Genomic DNA, 15,199 nt, shown 5'->3' with positions numbered 1-15,199 from the left:
AAAGGAAATAAAGATGAAAGAAAGAAGTTAAGCCATATGGCGGCGAATGATTGTTATGCAAAGTTACAATCAGCATTTGATAATCATCAACATAGTATAATTATAATTTTTCATTTAATTTAGGATGACCACTTACTGGATTTCAAAGAAGAGAACACGTGTGGACATGCGTTATGAACATATAATACTAGGCTATTTGTTCGTTTAATTATAGTTTATGGAACAAGCAGGAATTTAGGAATTTAGAAATCTTGTTCCTAAAGAGTCCAAACCTAGAAGCTTGGATTGTTTTTCTTTCAATATTTTGTATGTGCTGCAGTGATGAAAAAATGAGGCAGTATCTATAGTGCAATTAAATATTCATAAACAGAAGGAAGCATCTAACATGTTTAAATATCTCAGGGATTCATTAGGTCTTTTGTCAATATACATACTGGCAGACTGTGTAACCAGGAATGCTTGGTTCACTGATAACAAGTGAGAGCTTTTTTTAATTGCAAAAACCAAGATGCAACTGAATTTACAGGGACTAGTTTGTTTTCTTTCATGTTATGCTTTCAAAGTAGGCTTTCTGGGGGTAATTTGAATGTCTGTGTAGCCTTTTGTTGTCAACTACAGGACGTAATTTGTGTTTCAAAGTCTATTTGCTTAAAATAGGTTTTGAGATGCACAGCTCAGGAGCCTTAGGCTATACAGCAAATCTAACCTGAAACTAAGTTAAGGCATACTAACTGCAAAATATTAATAATAATAATAATAATAAAAAAAAATTTTAATGTTCATTTTGCCAAATTTGTACAATTATATTCAGGTCTGTTAGTGAATGCTTTAACTGTTCCTAATGTAATGAACTTAGAAAAATAAACAACCTACTTTCATTTTCAGTGAATCACAGGTTTACTGTTAATAAATGTTCTGTACTTCTTTGAGGTTTTTTTGTTGAAGGTATCAGTATCGCACTACATGTGTAGTAATCGAACATCTAAAAATTCACTTTTTGACTACATTTATTTTTAAGATGCATAGTATGTTCCTAAATGGGTGAGTTTTTAGCTTGCTCTCCACGAGATACAGTCATGCAGGAAATGTAGGCCTATTTCGTGTTGGGGCATGTTTACCTGGAAAAGTTTCATTTACAGTTTTGAGGCCATTAAAAGCATGATTATAAATGATTAGTGTGTCCAACAATCTAATTTCCTACTCATATTAAGAATTGGACTGTGAACCAGAGTCACTGGGCCTAAGAGCACAGCTCAATGTAGTTTCCCACAGGGTAAAACGAGCAGCATTGTAAATTAATGTAGGAACGGTTTGAAGTGCAAACAAATGATTGAAGCTAGTAGAGTCACACCCAGAGACGAGCTGGCAGACTGGCAAATATGTCTTCAGTGAGAATGAGCCACTCTGTGTTCAGACCCATGATTTCACCCCACCATGAAAATTAAACAAAAGGGCCATCTGACCATCTGCCCTTTTGACCCCCCAGCCAGAGTAGTCCACGCATCCTTCAGGTCAAACACCTTTGCAATATATAAATAAGTGCTACAGTTTTCGCAACTAGGACATTTTTGAAAAGTTTAGCACTTTACAGACTCAATATTGTGTGAGTAACCAAAATAGTAATACTTATTATTTTCAGTTAAGGACAAAGTTAACTGGAGTTAGAAAGAGCAAAGAACAGCAATACATAAATACAAACGGGAACATATAGCCTACTTCTTATGACTGATTAAAAACAGAGCCAGAAAAGCAAGTATTAATTAAACAAAGATGTAAAATGTGCATTCCCTTCGTGTGTGCTGGGCCTGTTTTCTGAAAAGAGGTCTGCAAAAAAGGTACACCTACTGCATGTACACACAAGTTTGTAACCAGGCAAACTGGGTCCACGCCCAAGTCATGTGACACACTTGATCTCCAAGCACCCAGGCCAATGTGTGAATGTGCTTAAGGAGTTTTTTTTGTACCTTTAACATGCTACTGTAAAGTATACCTGGGTCTGTTCATTAACAAAGCAATCTTTAGTTCACTGTACAGTTACAGTACATACTGTCCAGCCACTTTATTAGGTACACCTACGGTTGAAGCAAATAGCCTGCTCCTTAAAACAGCGAAACATGAGACTGCAGCTCAATACATAAAGGTTTGGGTTAGTTATTTGTTCAACCAAAAATTTGAATGGCCAAGATGCATGATCTAAGCGACTCTGACAGTGGTATGATTGTTGGTGACAGACGTGGTCGTTACAGCATCTCCAAAAAAGCAGCTCTCCTGGGAGTTTCATGCACTACTGTCTCTATAGTTTACAGAGAATGGTGCGATAAACAAAAATCATCCAGGGAGCAGCAGTTCTGTGACCAGAAACTACAGAGGTCAGGGGAGAATGGGCAGGCTAGTTCAAGCTAACAGAAAGGTCACAAATGCTCTAATAACAGCTGTTTATAACAGTGGTGTACAGAACAGCCTCTCTGAACACACACATGCTAAATCTTGACATGGATAGGCAACAGCAGAAGACCATACTGGGTTCTACCCCTCTCAGCTATGAACAGGATGATGAGGCTACAATGGCCAAGTGATCACCAAAACTGGACAGTTGAAGATTGGAATCTGACAAATCTCAATTTTTGTTATGACATGCAGATGGTAGGGTCAAAATTTGGTGTGAACAGAATGAATCCATGGATCCATCCTGCCTTGTGTCAACAGATCAGGCTGGTGGTGGTGGTGGTATGCCACAGCATACTTACACATTGTTGCTGACCGTGTGCATCTTTTTATGGCCACAGTCTACCCTTTTTCAAATGGATACCTCCAGGATAATAAACCATGTCACAAAGCACACATCATCTCAAGCTGGTTTTGTAAACACGATAATGACTTCTGTTTACTCCAATAGCCTGCACTGTCTCCAGATTTCAATCCAATAGAGCACCTTTGGAATGAGGTGGAATGAGAGGTTTGTAGCATGAATGTGGGGCCAAAAAATCTGCAGGCACTGTGTGATGCTATCGAGTCAGCATGGACCAAATTCCCAAAGGGATTGTTTCCTGCACCTTGTTGAGTCCATGCGGCAAGGAATTAAGGCTGTTCAGGAGGAGGTCCTACCCGGTACTAGACAGGTGTTCCTAATAAAGCGGCCAGTGAGTGTACATTCACATATCTATTATGTGGAAGGTAAGCTAATTAAATATATATAAACATTGAGATTAATAAATATGGTAAACATTACATCTGCCAAATATAATATGGCAGACACAGCACTGATATGTATTAGCATTTCTTTATTATCTGTTATTCACACATGACCACCTGACAGATTTCTAATCGATTGCCAACGTCCAAATTTACTCTCCAAGTAAAACAGTTTATTGGACTGGAAATATTTTGTCCTTCTGTGATGGGCCTCTGTATTTACACAAACCACTTGCAATCAACAACAAGAGCTGAACAAATCTGACGAGTCTCAAGCAGAGCTAGGCGTCTGTTGGCCATGAGGCAGAAAGCTGTCTCAGCGCTGAGAGAGTTAACATGGCCCATCACAGCATCTACTCCACAGGTTATGCAACTGCTCCAGGATCAGGCAAGGACTTAAAAGACGAAAGCATTGCATAAAGCCAAGGAAACTGCATCTCTTGGTGTCATGTATATTTCAACTGCCTGCCTTCAACAAAAAAAGGTAACAGAGCAGCATCACTTCCTCTCCACAACCTACTCTGCCTTATGTGCGGGTTGTGCCGCCGCAGACCGGTATAAGTGGTGAACCGGTCATTTGATGACAGTTCAGTTCCAAGCCTGTTGCAATTACTTCGTAGCTCATATGAAAGCCGGAAGGATAATTACCTTACGAAGGTGTATGCAGTAGAAATAGCCATGAGATAAAGGGTGTTACAAACGTGTGAATCAACTCAGGCAGCCATGGTTACTCAGCCTCTTGAGCTAACCACAGATCACTTCCTCTACGTGCTTCAAAGCATAGTGCACTGCTGCAATGATAGCAACACAGTATGCAATAGTAAGAGTGCAAGGATGAATCTTCAGTGAGTATAAAGATTTTACCAGGTTCTATTACCTGTAATAGCCACTCCACCACCCTTTTCCTCTGTAAAAAAATACCTAAAATATTTCATTTCTAAGGACTAATGGGAGTTCAACCATGTGACAGCCAGGAAGTGCATTTCTCCACAGCATATTGCTGTGGAGTTCAATCCTTTCCCTAACACAGAGTGCATCAACAAGAAACAGTATCATTTCTGGTCTGCTTTTTTTACATTTGTTGAAAGAGTACAAGAGTCAGTCTGTCTCGTGTGTGAAGAATGCTGAAAGGCAGACATCACCACGTATGTGGAATCATGACTGCGTGAAAAGTCTCACTTCGTTGTCAGAGCACGTAGCAAAGCAGAAGAATTCAGTTTCGTTATACAGCCGATTTCACGTTGTGCACTATTTGATTTGCAAGCATACAGACAATCTCACTAATACTTTTTGACAGCACCTCAGAGGAGAGCCCCATTTTTCAGGAGAACCAGATCTGGTGCAACATTAGCCTTTGGGTCCTGTGATGGCACCAGGTGAGCTAGTTAAGATTAGAAACTTTCAATCAAGTAAAGAAGTCTTATGAAGCTAGGCTCTGGGTCACAATAGGGTGACTGCTTTGGGTGTCAGCACATCCAGCAGAGTTAAAAATGCTCAGTGTTTAAAGAGTGGGGCCTACACTATTGACAGACAAATTGCGTTAACATTATACATTCCCTTGCCCCCACATATCTCCAAATACACTTTCTGATAAGGCTGCATTCAGGAAGCAAGTTTTAATGCCTTTGCAAGGAGGCAGGGGAACAAATTAAATACCACTATCAAAGAAGTGGATCACAGAGACTGCTTCAAATTCATTGCACCCCAAAGAGAAAGTATGAAAAATAAGCTAAAGCAGTCTGGAAGAATGACAAAGGGTGTATCGTTTTCAATGAGTTCTGGGAATTCTCTCTGAGAAAAAAATTAACTCAGGGAAAGTGTCAGCCTGGACGAAGCACCGGCTTTCAGAGGCGTATGCTCATACGCCTTTTGTGCCATGACGGTCGACTTTGGAAGGCTTCTCCCCCAGCCCCCTACGCCAATTGCATATCACCAGCCTTGCAAACTGGGCAGCTCCAGCCACCCAGTTAACTAGCCAGCTGGCTCATGCCAATGCCACAGCAAAGGCAATTCTGCTTTTAAATCTGTTTTGCATTGCTTCAGTTGTTGTAAAAATGGCAAACGAGCAAGGGGTATCAACTTGCTGTTCATGTTGTAGGCTACATCCAACCAAAACCTCCAGATTGCATAGCCTAAATCTTCTTGATAATATGGTAAAGTGTTGACTGTTTTTCTGAGGGTAAATCTGGCACCCATTTTATAAAATAGCTGGATATTTGAAGAAAATAGATTCTTTCAGGTCAATCACAAATTACTCAAATCACTGGGCCATAAAACAACATTCTACCATAACAAGACTAAGGTCAACCAATAATTTTGTTTTCTGTTGCCATTTCATTCTTGACTGTCGTCTCAAAATAGGGCACAACATAACCATTATTCTACAGTGTACTGTGGAGCAACTGCTACACAATACTCATTTAGAAATGAGAAATTAAGCACCTTACAAATCCTTACAAATCCCCCTTGCAACTAAAAATCTAATAAATAAGATAATGTACTCAGTTTGAAGGGTATAGAGTACATAAGGCATTTTATCTTCAGGTTTCAGTTGGCATTGTGACGAAATTAAAATGGAAGAATTCAGTATGCATATTTTACAGCGGGTATATTTTGGAATAACTGCATTTCCTCTGCTTATTCCTGTTAATCCACCCTCTCTTCCCAAGGATGCTGACCATAATGACTGGTCACTGGTCGCAAGCACATCAGCTCATTTAAAAAAACAAAAAAAAAACTCAAAGCTACATTTATTCAAACAACATGTAAGCTCCCATCAAACAAAGGATCTTTTCCATTCCAATTCTGTATGCAATACTGCCAGAATAACAAGAGAGACAGTGTTAAAAGAGAGATTTTTATTTGTAGGCATCCGGTAATCCTCTTAGAAGGCACAAATCCAAAGTCAATGAAGGTAGGCTACATTTCCCTTAAATGCTGCTTGATGATTCAAAGCTTTCATGTGGTAATGAGACTGATGTTACCACATTTTATACGTCAGTAAAGGTTGCATTCAATGCAAGTGAAGTTAAGACCAAATGGTGAAAAAGGAAATGCTTTCCAAATGGGAAGTGTTGCCATTAAATGACTGCAGATGATTTAAGTGTATAAACAGAATTTTGAAAACAATTAGGCTACTTTTTCCCACTATGGAGATTGATTGAAAAGTTATATATACACAATACAGTCCAATCATGAGATAAAGTCTTTGAATATGTGCATACAAATTCCACAGTATCCAGGGTACCAAATTCCAGACACAAATATGAGTTAGGCTGTCATGTTATGCAACACATCACACCAGCGACATAGACAGGACCATTGATGCTGTATTCAAAATAACAGGCTAAGGCTTTAAATTCATAAAAAATGAAATGCATTCAAGATTATTCCAAGAATAGTTCATATGGGTAATGAGAAACTTGTAAACAAAATCTCTGAAATTATGTTTCAACAAGGGTGCACAATATTCTAATTTAACCTATAGCCTAGTCCATCTTATTGCCCAGGCTTCCTGTTTATTTATCTGTTTGTTAGTTTGTGTTTGTGGAACTGTGAATGGAAAATACATTTTGGGAACCTCAGTTAAATTAACTTATGGAGGTACACACTCTAGCAAGTTGCACTATACCTCTGTAAAACCTCAAGAGAGCAGTATCAACTACTATCATTTTGATCTTTATACTATTTTCATATACAACACCCACAACACCACAGATCACAAAGATCAGAGTAAAGGGAAGATCATTAAACATTAACACTCAAACTCTGCAACCAATGCCTTTTCAAAGAATCAGATGCAAACTATGTCATCAGCGAACGGCTTATGGCATTCTAAAAGCAAGACTTGAAGGGTTTATAAATTCAGAAATCTAAAGTTCCCATTAGCGATATTAAAGCTTAAGCACAATAGTTATGTAATGGCTGTCACAGGACAAGGAGTTGTCAATTGGTGATAGTTACAACGAAACCTCAGTCAAGATAAAGCTCCAAGTCATGCAGTCAGTAAGTCAGTTATTTCAGTTTGAGAACACCATCAAACTAGCTTCATTCTTCAAGAAGCAAATAACGCAGTCTGCCATTAATCTAGGCCTGAGTCTCATCCCCTCTTTCAAGTCCACACTGGCTCAATTTATTTGCAAATGTGGGTCCTCGTTACCTGTGAGAGCAAACTGTCCCATTCAGAGGGCAGGACTGGGTTTATGACTCACTGAAGTTAAGGGAGTATTAAATCTAAGCGCTATGCTGACTTAGTCCTCAGGTTTTACCAACAAGCAGAAGTAAAAGTTGCAATTATTAATTCACACAGGCTACAAGTTTAGCAGTTATTGAAAAGCATGACAAATGTAAGCACTGAGTCTAAGCACTCAGGGAATGCAATACACATGTGCAATCATTCCTCAAAATTAAAAATTAAGAAACACAGTTGTACAGATTTGCCCACACCAAAAAACTCATGCCTGCCTTTGGAGAGAATAACAGATTCATGTTTTGGGTGTATAGCTTGTTTTTAAAATTTTGCCTATGACAGAGATGAGCCTGCCACATAACGCAGAATCAGCTAAGACAATGTCACTTTATTTTGGTCACTCAGGGGGACAGTTCTGATGGCAATTCCTTAAGCTTGCTTGTTACAATTAGACACTCCATTGTACAGTCAATCTTACTAAGTACTGTTTTGTCCCCTATTCATCCTGTGACAGTTCCCATATTGCCCATCCATACTTTTAGAAAAATAACAGGTTTTCAGTTAATTAGTCAAAGCTCAACTCTTTCAACAGGGAGGAATGAATGATGTAATAAGTGGATTTAATCTCCCATCGTTCACAAATACCAAACCAACATCATTGTTAATGTCATCCACTATGTAGGCCTAATTCACATACTTTCAACTAAGTGGCTGACAGGACCTTATCCTTGCCATTAGGGTATATGTAATGGTGCACATCCAGGGTTCAGCTCGACTTTCGTCCCATTTCTTAAGACAGAGGACTGCCAGGGATCTATCCTTAAGTCTCCATAACTCTGTGCAGTGCTTGGACATTAGAAGCACTGGGAAATAAGACAGAGTAGAAGTTAAGTAGCCTATTCAATCAAACAACTATGGTCACTATGGCTTCTTCAACTGTTCATTTGTATGCTTTAGCCATAAGTATGTCAATGATCAAAGTAATGCAAAACACTTTGTGAGCACTGAAGAAACACAATGCTACCATATAATAATTACTCAAAATGGATGACAAGAATACCATAGTGATTACATTAAGTTAGTACCATCTCAGAATAAGAAAAAAATAAAATGGCAAAATATTTCACAGAAAAAAGGGGACTTGAATCTGGATGATTTTTAGCGACTTGTTTTTCTTAGTCAGTATGTCATTTCAGCGAAACAAGGGCTCTACTTCAAGCAGAGACAGTTTGAGACAACAAACTCCCAACAATGACAAAAGCTGAGACACAGAGGCAATAAATTCAGCTCTGGCAAAACCTTCAAATCTACAACCAATGTTTTCTCTCCTATCAACACCACTAAGTAATATTTCCAGAGGAACTTTGTGAAATGTAGCCTTTGTCACTCACTGATCTATGCATACGCCCTGAGTACCAAAGAGCTGAAATGAATAGCCTACTGCTTAGCTGAAACACTCGCACTGCGTAGAACTTAGGAAAATGAACACGAAGCAATATAGGCCTAGATTATTCTGTAGTACAAAAACCCAGCAATTACAGGGAGTCAATACCATGAGATGAAGAAACATTTCATGCCGATTAGAACAGGAAGGTATGCCAATGGGGTAGGACACAGGTGAGAACCCCATTTCACAAATGATAGAGGCCTTGAAATTAGCACCCATTCCGGGAGCCTGGCATATCACAGCAAGACTTTACTTTCACGGACTCATTAAAAAGTCTTATTTTGTCCTTTGTCTGGATGTCTCAAACTTGCCTTCAAATTGGCTTCTGCAAAAACACTCCGACCCCCACGGAGATGATGTCAGACGTTTCTGATGAAGGTAGGGCCACACGTGCAAACATCAACGGCGCTCAGTGTCTGGAACAGACAGGTCAGTCAGTGAATTGGAAAAGGGGGCTCACTGAACCCGCCATTCCAGCGACCAGCCAAAACCGAAGCCACCCAGCTGAGCCACGGTGTCGTTGAGTGGCACTCTCCAAGGTACTGAACAGAGTGCTACAGCCACCCCTCCCCCAACACAGACGCTGTACAATGGAACGCACACATGCCTATGCACGCATATAAAATTCCGCCAAGAAAGAGAAAGAACCCATTCGTGCCTGGAACTCAGTACTCGAGCCGGCGTCTTTTACCCACTGACTTAAGGCTTAAGGCCCAACGGACAAACGCATCATTCAAAACAGCAGCTGCTGACTCTTGGCGGGAGGAGACGTGTAATGCCCCGTCGTGCGCTGCCGCACAGCGTAAGCCCCCTGAGTGCGTAGTCACTGACACGAGGGTCAGATGTCAACATCTGTCTCTGGAAAAGCTCTCTGGCTCATGGCCATCCCAAGCGCAGCTCAGGAGAGGACTGCAGCTGCGGGCTGGGGACGGGGTGATGTTTCCACTGAGCCCGGGATGCCCTAGAGTCCTGCCATTCACAGCAGAGAAAACCCAACGCAGGCAAAACAACAGCTGCATTCTGAGACATCCTGAAGTACTCTGTCCTGTGATTCCCAACAAGACAGACAAAGGGTTCATTTTCAAACAGGAAGACATTGTGATCACTGCTTGGTTTAGTACTGGGAAAAAGAGACTGAGAAGTAGAAAGTGAGTGAGTGAGTGAGTGAGTGAGTGAGTGAGCACACATATGAGAAAGATAGCAAGAGTTTGTGTACAAGTATAAGGCAGTAAAGACCACAACAGCGTTCACCATGACCCATACTTTATAAATATCTAAAACGGTAACAAAAAGGCAGGAGAGCATTCTCCAATAGAGACCGCCTACCTTCCAGCTAAGCTTTGTTCTGCTGGATTGTGGGTAAATAGAAGAAAAGTTGGCCTTGATATCTCCCTGGAACAGTGCACCAAAGCCCTGCATTCTTCACATGCTTAACCTGCTGTCGCTTGAAAGAGCAATGTGTGTCACGCTCAATGCTTTCTCAGTAACCTTCTGCACTGCAGCAAAACAACCTCCACGTCTACGCCTCTGGGTCAAACAAACTTAAAATAAGGAATGTTTTAAGGCGTGTATTCATTCCACCTTTGTTCTTTGCTTAGAGCTCTGACCAGAGATTTTTCTGAATGGTAAAGAGTGTACGAAACCCCTCAGATACACCAAAAAGTGTTTCAAGGTCACCCACTGTAAGAAACCAAAATGTGTCACGTTGAGGTCATCAACTTTAAGAAACCCCACCGCAAAACAAACACTGGAAGTATTTGTGATGTCAAACGAATGTGTGCAGTCTTACCTGTTGCTACTGGAACAGGATTTATTTAATGTTATCTCAGTTATCTGACTCCAAAATAGTGTTTCAAGCTTTCGTCTGTGCTAGCAGTTATGCATAGCCTATACGGAGGAGTCTGCTTTCCGCCGGTAGTGTGGATCTATACGGTTCGCTATCATCTTGGTAGACATGGTCGTGTTTCTGCCTTGTGTAGCCTGCATAAATTCAATTGTGTATCCTGCTACGACACTAGTGTATAGGCAAGTTACTAGGGGGTGCAGATATCCTGAGTTCTATGTGTATGTTAGAACCTTACAACTGCCAGGCTAAGCTCTGGCCCTTGAATAAGTCGATTGAGTTCAATATGACATGCTTGAAATCGCATTCATCATACATTCTTTTTTCTATTTATATTTTTTTCTGAAGCTGTAGGCCTACATTTTTGTGCTTTTTTTTCTTTTAAAGAATCTAACCCTTTGATAGAATTACCACTGATAGCACTGATAAACCTGTTACCACCAGAGATGCTGACAGAATATATTGTGGATTACATCAACCATCTAGGATTACCTACCAAAAGCTCTCCATTTTATAGTTGTAACCAACTATTAATATAACCCAGAACATCTGGTTCTATCTTCTGCCTGTGCCATCCACTTAACTTTTCATACATGGAACACAAGCCTCAGACCTTCTTGGAAATCCAATCTGTGGGGCAACTTCTGCGTCTGCCTAACACAATTACGGGTAATTCAATTTAACAGACCACTAATCATCATCTACGGGAAACAAATGAATGCAGGGAAGTTGTAGGCATGAGCGGAAGTTCAATTTCTTGGTGGATAGATTGCTGGTGTCCACCTACTGAGCACCGTCTGCATAGCTCCCTGACCTGCTCCACAATGCCAGGAACCACAGCCTAAACCCACACATCACACTGCCCAGCCTTTCAAAATATCCACACAATTTCACTGAGTAATCATCCTGTCACTACCTGTCGAGTCCAAGATGTCTTCCACTGGTGAAGACAAAATGACACTAAAGTGAATAATTACAGACCAAAGGGCATAACGCACAATTGAAAAACGTGACAAAAAGACCCTAAAGAAACCCACAGCTCCAAAAAACAATTTCATGCCTTACAAAAGTATGGATCTAAAGTTCTAGATCTGAAAATAGACTAACCTGGCACCTGCTGCAATTTTTTTTAACAGCTACTGAACCTTGGATATTTTTCCCCCCTATTAATTCTTTATTTGGGAGGAATTTGGGCGATAAAACGGAGTGTGGGATTTGAAGACCGCTGTGTCACCTGGAACTATACCTCCGTCAAACTAGTTAACAGTACAAACTCTGAGCGTGTTGCCAACAATGACATACGCACAGAAAATAACTGCCCCATTCACCTTGTTCCCAGCCTCTCCCCTTGTGTCACATATGGAATGTTCTGTGTATTGTGCAATCTGGAAACTCTAAACTGATAAGAGGGAAATCCACCCTTCGCTGAACACAATGTAAGGCAACACAGCCGTGAGCCTGTGTGTGTGACTGGCATTTCGGCTGCTATTTATAAAATTATTTTTGTCAGCCGTTTCTTCAGAATGTTTAGGATTTTATTGTTTTAATAGCTCACAAAACTCATAAGTTTTATTCTGTGTGTTCACTCTATCCTTGACTTCCACAACAGCCTCACAAGGCTTTCAGAAAACCTTAAAATCATAGTTCACTTCCTGAGCTTTGTAAACATTTCATTTTTAGTGTACATTTTCATTTTGTACAGTAATGCTATGCCTCCAGATGTTCAAAGTTTCTTCAAAAAAATATGCTCAATATTATTTTCAATATATTTTTCCTGTGGCTCATGCAACCTGGGACTGCTGCACTCAAGTAAAGGAATACTATGGCAATACAGAAAATGTGCTAGCCTAATATTTATAATTGTGAATAAGTGCTAAACAGTTAGCTTAATCTGTTCATATGTATAGCCACTAAAAAAATAAAGAGACTATACAACCTGCTCTGGAGTTACTTGAAGTGAATTTTCTTGCTTTAGACCACAAACCCCTGAATGCTGTGTACCTCCCAATGTAAAGCTGACAGGTTATCAGAAACTTCAGTAAATACCTAAAATACCCTACAATGCATACAAAAACAGTCTGGGTCAATCAAATGCATAGACTAAAACTGAAATAATATATATATATATATTTTTAAATAAAACAGAAAGCGAACTATCCCTTCAACATCACATTTTTTAAGACTGCCACATTTTGCTACATGAGAGAAACTGGGTTTACCACATTCCAGAAATATGTGACACCCTTCTTCAGGGGCCAAGCAAAGCTCTCAGTCTTAAAGCACTGGCCAAAATATGAAACTTTCCTATATACTAACTTCACTTGTGACAGTTGTTCCTTTGTTCACGGCTCATTTCATTAAATGTTGCACAATGGTATTTTAGCTCAGTTTCAGGGAGAGGTCTTAGAGCACATATTTCTAGTTTTTGCTCTGCCCAAAGCTCTAACTCCAAAATTAGGACAGATTAATTATATGGATTATATAGCTGTGGCACACCAGGATCAAGATAGACTGAACCATTATACAGGTGATCTAAGGTGATAAGAAAGCCCAGGTGAAATGAAAAAGGCAATACCTATATCGAGATTTGACTGAAAACATGTTAAAATCTAAGAAATTTTCTTTTTTGATCAAGATGGTCATGGTACCACTGTGCCAGATAATATACAGAGTGGGCAGTGATAGCACAATGTTGCCACAGTATCGAGAAACTAGATAGCCTATATGAAGTGGTTTGACCTCTGCACTCTCCTCTTAACAAATTTAATAAAAATGATTCTCAAAAAATACTTGTGTATACAAATAAACTTTATTTTTTTTACTTGAAAAAAGTCAGGCATGAGGCCTGTCTGGTGAAAATGCAATATGGAATTAAGACATTCATGATTAACAGATGGTATTACGACTCAAGTTCCCTGTTCTCACTATCTTGGCATGTCAAGTTTGCATGAAGGTGGCTGCTTTTATTTAGTATATAGGCTACATAAGATTCATGTACCCTTGCTGTTTATTTCTAGAACACAGCATCATCGACCTTTTACGCTGAAATGCATTTTCAGAAAACCTTAAAACATGTACTTTTCAAATGTTTCACACAGCCTGTAGATGATTATTTATTTCCAGACAGATTTACTTGCAATATAGCACAGCTAGTTTTAACAGAAATGCATCTGTCAGTGAAACGTTGAAGACTGTATGAGTTTTCATTTGATATACCCGCCTCATGCAGTCCACGTGATACAAGTTCGAATATACGTAAAAATAATAATAAAACAAAAGAAAATAATTAAACTCATCATCCACCAAATTAAAAATAAGGAAAACACACGAACGCGTTCGCCCACGAGATACCGGAAGCTGCAAATGATATTTACGCAACCAATTTTACTCTTCAGCCGATCGTGTTTACTAGCCTACTCACTGAAGAATTTCCAATCCATTCCTTACTGTATCTTCGTAGCTATTTCCTCTGGGTCAAGTACGTGCCTGTGAAATATTCCATGACTACATTAACGAAAATTATAACTGAAGGCGCGACATTATCATGTTATCAAACGATATGCTTCAGGATGCTCGGTTCAAATTCGAGGCTCTGTGAGATGTATATATTTATGCACACCCCAGCTCAATCCCAAGCATCCAGCATTAACTGAATAAATGTCTGTGGTTTGGATAGTAATACGACGTGGACTTTTGTTTGCATTCTCCACCAAGGACTCGCTAGCTAATGCGAGGAAAAACAGAACATACCACGCATATTTTGAGTGGATGAACCATGCTAAACCTCAGGATCACGGTGACGCGCATTTCATGATTACATATCAATCATTTAATAACTGGTCATTCCTGCAATTCCATAACATCGGGACCGAGAACGTTTGCGCGCCCCGTCTTTCCACCAAACAGTAGGCTACAGCTGGCCCCAGTAAACAACAATAATTTTTTGTGAGGTTTGTACATACCCTCTTCTTTTGGATTCAATCAACTGCATCCACCACAGTTAAATAAAAGCGGTGTACCAATGGTTCCTTCCTTTTAGAGAACCTTCGGTAAGACAACTATAGCGGAAATTCCTCTCTAATTGTCGTCGGTAGTTTTCTCCTTTTTTCGTATTTTTCACTGTTTCTGGTTTGAGTGAGTGAGCATGCCTCACTGCTTCCTGTTTTTAGGTAAGAGTGATGTTTCTGCGGGGTGGGGCATGCTCCGTGGATTATGGGTGAAGAGAGCGAGCGTGCATACAGTTATAATGATATGGGAGTCACGAGATATGTTCTTAAGGTTTATACTACACACATTATGTGTGAGTAACGCTAGAAAATCGCATTATCAATGTCCCTCACGACCATGAATAGCCTAGTCTGCGTATCACTAGTTATGTTTAATCAGTCATTTGGAAAGTAAAATAGTAGTGTGTTTATTGTTGAATTATTTGCCAAATATGCAATCAATGCCAGAATATAATTTTAAATTGTATGGCACAACGATAGACTACCATGGACGTTTAAATGTGACATAATGTCTCTGCAAT

General features: G+C 39.8%; 1 protein-coding gene across 1 annotated transcript in view; it reads right to left on the bottom strand.

The window, feature by feature from the left end:
• Positions 1–14,841, bottom strand: part of LOC118230525 (myelin basic protein-like) — a 60,132-nt gene extending 45,291 nt beyond the window's left edge. The window contains exon 1 of the mRNA XM_035423626.1: positions 14,634–14,841. The gene's annotated coding sequence lies outside the window, so the exon portion shown is untranslated. The remainder of the gene's footprint in view (positions 1–14,633) is intronic.
• Between the last annotated feature and the right edge of the window lie 358 nt (positions 14,842–15,199).

The sequence above is a fragment of the Anguilla anguilla genome, chromosome 1, assembly GCF_013347855.1.
Source record: "Anguilla anguilla isolate fAngAng1 chromosome 1, fAngAng1.pri, whole genome shotgun sequence".
NCBI lineage: Eukaryota > Metazoa > Chordata > Actinopteri > Anguilliformes > Anguillidae > Anguilla > Anguilla anguilla.
The sequence above is the reverse complement of the archived record's forward strand: the minus strand, read 5'-3'. Positions and strand labels throughout refer to the sequence as shown.